Consider the following 4987-nt stretch of genomic DNA (forward strand, 5'->3'; position numbering starts at 1 on the left):
ACAGCAGCCCTAAAGAGCACACACTGATACCACCTAAAGTCACCACCCACATAGAGACAGAGGTCTGTCTCCCTCACTCTCCGAGTCCGGAGTGAAAATGGCGGTGACACGTGGTTCCTTATATGGAATCCAAAACCCGCAAAAAATCGACAGTGGGATTATAACATTTTGCCTCATTCTGGGATCGGAATCTGGTGAGAAGTCCCAAGCCAGACTCGGTTCCCGGCTCGGATTGTGATGTTCGGTGGGTGGGGGTGGGGGGGTCAGCTCTCTGAGATACGAACCCGCTCATCTCTATTTCATTGCTGTCTGATGTGTTTCTAAAGATCAATTTTATGATTTTATTTAGTCATGTAATAACTGCATAAATTATTTAAAAAACTGAATTTCCACGTATTAGCTTTACCAGCATGTCCTGATTTGTTCTATTTCTATTAAAGATGTGCACTGAGTGTCTGGTTTTGGTTTTGTATTTGGTTCTAATTTCATCATCATGTTTTGGTTTTGTAAAACTGTCCTCAAATGTTTTAGTTCAGAATTCGGATTTAAAATCCAAATCTTGGGTTTTGGATTTCTCAAAAATGGCTAAAAACTGTTAAAAAATCATGTCATTTTTACATCACAAATCCTAAAATTAGAATTCTGAACCCCAAGATTATCTGAATTGTGTTTTTCTTTGGATCCACAAAATTCAGGTGGGTTGGTGCCTAAGTGAAAAGTCCAAGACCCAAATTCACCTGGATAACACTTATTATTAAAGATGTGCTGCAGGCACTTTTCGTGTTTTGTGTTTTGGTTTAGGATCTGGATCCTCGCTCATGTTTTGGACCTGGAATGGTTTTGCCAAAACCACTTTTTCAGGTTTTGGTTTTGGTTTTGGTTTTGTATCTGGATGATTAAAAAAAAAACATAAAAACAGCTAAAATCACAGAATTGGGGGGGGGGGGGGGGGGATTTTGATCCTATGGTATTACTAACCTCAATAACTTTAATTTTCAATCATTTCCAGTCTATTATGGACATCTCACACTTCACAATATTATTTTAAGGCCAAAAGGTTGCACCAAAGTCGCTAAGCTAAGCGACCCAAGTGGGCGGCACAGACACCTGGCCCATCTAGGAGTGGCACTGCAGTGTCAGACAGGATGGCACTTTTAAAAACTAGGCCTCAAAGAGCACATACTGCAAAGAAGAGAAAGAAGTGCAATGAGGTAGCTGAATGGCTAAGCTAATCGACACAAGCATGCATTACAAACAGCTGGCCCATCTAGTAGTGGCACTGCAGTAGCAGACAGCTTGGCAGATTAAACAAATGGGCCCGAAACAGCACATTGTACAAAGAAAAAAAAGAGGTTCAATGAGGTAGTTGTATGACTAAGCTAAGCGACACAAGTGTGCTGCACAAACACATGGCCCATCTAGGTATGGCATGCGGGCCACCGACAGCATCTCCTACTTGCCCCTGTAATTTTTAAAAAAATTCTGCACCACCAAATTAATTGTATGTGCAAAACTTGGGACGTGCTGGAATTTGCCCAGATGTAATGCACGCACAATATTGGTGGCGTTGTCCAATATAAAAAATCCCCAGGAGAGTCTAAGTGGGGTAAGCCATTGTGCCATGATGTCCCTCTGTTTCTGTAAGAGGTTGTCAGCGGTGTGCCTCTTACGGAAACTGGTGATACACATCATAGACTGCCTAGCAACGAGCTGGCATTTGTGAGATGCTGCTACTGGTGCCGCTGCTATTGTTGCTGCGGAGGTAATACATCTACCCAGTGGACTATCACATTCATGTAGTCCTTAGTTTGCCCTGCTCCACTTGTCCACATATCCGTGGTTAAGTGAACACTAGGTACAACTGCAGTTTTCAGAACACTGAGGACACTTTTCTCAATGTCCCTGTACAGTCCGAGAATGACTTTCCTAGTAAAGTGGAATCTACTGTAGATGGGATTTGGTACCGGGGACCAGAGGCGTAACTAGGGTTTTTGGAGCCCAGGGCAAGATGTAAAATGGTGCCCCCCCCCCCCCCAAAAAAAAAAAAAAAACATAGCAAAAGAAGTATGTGCGCGCGCCGAAGGGGTGCGGCCACTGAAAATGGCCCACAGTGCCAGTTACATTGCCCCACAGTGCCAGATACAATGCCCCACAGTGCCATTTACATTGTCCCACAGTGCCATATACAATGCCCCACAGTGCCGGATACATGCCCCACAGTGCCAGTTACATTGCCCCACAGTGCCAGATACAATGCCCCACAGTGCCAGTTACATTGCCCCACAGTGCCAGATACAATGCCCCACAGTGCCAGTTACATTGCCCCCCCAGTGCCATATACAATGCCCCACAGTGCCGGATACATGCCCCACAGTGCCAGTTACATTGCCCCACAGTGCCAGATACAATGCCCCACAGTGCCGGATACATGCCCCACAGTGCCAGTTACATTGCCCCACAGCGCCAGATACAATGCCCCATAGAGCCGGATACATGCCCCACAGTGCCAGTTACATTGCCCCACAGTGCCAGATACAATGCACCACAGTGCCAGATACATGCCCCACAGTGCCAGTTACATAAGTCCAGCACCACTGGACTTATATGGCAGTACCACTGGACTGAACTTACATGGCAGTACCGCTGGACTTATACAACAGTATCACTGGACTTATATGGCAGTACCACTGGACTTATATGGCAGTACCACTAGACTGGACTTATACGGCAATACCACTGTACTTATATGGCAGTACCACTGGACTTATACGGCAGTATAACTGGACTTACACAGCAGTATCTCTGGACTTATATGACAGTACCACTGGACTTATACGGCAGTACCACTTGACTGGACTTAAACGGCAGTACCACTGGTTTTATACAGCAGTATCACTTGACTTAACTGGCAGTACCACTGGACTTATACGGCAGTACCACTGGACTGGACATATACGGCAGTATCAATGGATTTATACAGCAGTACCACTGGACTTATATGGCAGTATCATTGGACTTATACAACAGTACCACTGGATTTATATGGCAGTACCACTGGACTGGACTTATACGGCAGTACCACTGGACTTAAACGGCAGTATCACTGGACTTATACGGCAGTACCACTGGACTTATATGGAAGTACCACTGGACTGGACTTATATGGCAGTACCACTGAACTTATATGGCAGTACCACTGGACTTATATGGCAGTATCACTGGACTTATACGGCAGTATCACTGGACTTATACTGCAAAATTACTGGACTTATACGGCAGTATAACTGGACTTACACAGCAGTATCTCTGGACTTATATGACAGTACCACTGGACTTATACGGCAGTACCACTTGACTGGACTTAAACGGCAGTACCACTGGTTTTATACAGCAGTATCACTGGACTAATATGGCAGTACCACTGGACTCGACTTATTCGGCAGTACCAATGGACTTATTCGGCAGTATCATTGGACTTATATGGCAGCAGCACTGGACTTATGGCAACACAGGACACCACCACTGGACTTATGGCAGCACAGAACACCACCACTGCACTGCATTTATACAGCAGCAGCACTGGCAGCACAGGACACCACCACTGGACTTGTGGCAGCACAGGACACCACCATTGGACTGATGCATCACAACACAGCACGACTGCACTGGACTTATACAGCAGCAGCACTGGACTTATGGCAGCACAGGACACCACCGCTGGACTTATGGCAGCACAGGACACCACCACTTGACTGATGCAGTACAACACACACCATTGAACTGGACATATACAGCAACAGCACTGGACTTATGGCAGCACAGGACACCACCACTGGACTTGTGGCAGCACAGGACACCACCATTGGACTGATGCATCACAACACAGCATGACTGCAATGGACTTATACAGCAGCAGCACTGGAATTATGGCAGCACAGGACACCACCGCTGGACTTATGGCAGCACAGGACACCACCACTTGACTGATGCAGCACAACACACACCATTGAACTGAACTTATACAGCAGCAGCACTGGACTTATGGCAGCACAGGACACCACCACTGGACTGATGCAGCACAACAAAGCACCACTGAACTGGACTTATACAGCAGCATTGAACTTATGGCGGGCAGCACAAGACTCACCACTGTGACTGAACTGATGCAGCACAAGACACCACCACTGGACTGATACAGCACAAGACAGCACTGGAATGACACATAAGAGCAGGTCGACTCGCCACACCACTTTCCCACACAGACAGACACTGAGGAGAGAGACACATTCTCTCGCTACACTCTCCAGGACTGGATTGAAAATGACGGTGATGCGCGGCTCCTTATATGGAATCCAAAACCCGCGAGAATCTGATAGCGGGATGATGACATTTTGCCTCATTCTGGTTTCCGAGTCTGGAGGGAAGTCCCGAGCTGGGCTCGGATCTGGGCTCGGGACGTGAAATTCCGCGGGGTTCGGTTCTCAGAGAACCAAACCCGCTCATCTCTACTTATTATAGACTTTGGTACAGTTGCATAAGTGTGGCATGTTATCATGCAAACATGCATTAGGGTCGACATTAGAATGTCAACACAGTTGAACTGTTGATGTGGTCTAACCATTGACATGCAGCATGTCGACATGCTTAGAATGCCAACAGTGACCATGTCAAAATTCACTATGTCTACATGGATGACATGTCAATATTATAGAATATCGATCTAACGTCCCTGGTGTCCCAGCAGTCACTTACCTGGCCCTGACAGCAGTGGTGTCTTTAGTGTCATCTCTCAGTTTCCAGTGGTCATGGGACCAGAAGTGCAAAAAATCGCACAACTACAACCCTTTACACTAGCATGCAGGAGGATGCCCAGAACAGGGCAAGTCAACCCTGCATGCCGCCCCACCATTATCATGTGAACGCTATGCTCATTAGCGAAGCGCTTGCATGATAAGGTTAGCCCTCTGCCTGCGCAGCTTAGGCTACC

Source organism: Pseudophryne corroboree, chromosome 5 (assembly GCF_028390025.1).
Source record: "Pseudophryne corroboree isolate aPseCor3 chromosome 5, aPseCor3.hap2, whole genome shotgun sequence".
Classification (NCBI taxonomy): Eukaryota; Metazoa; Chordata; class Amphibia; order Anura; family Myobatrachidae; genus Pseudophryne; species Pseudophryne corroboree.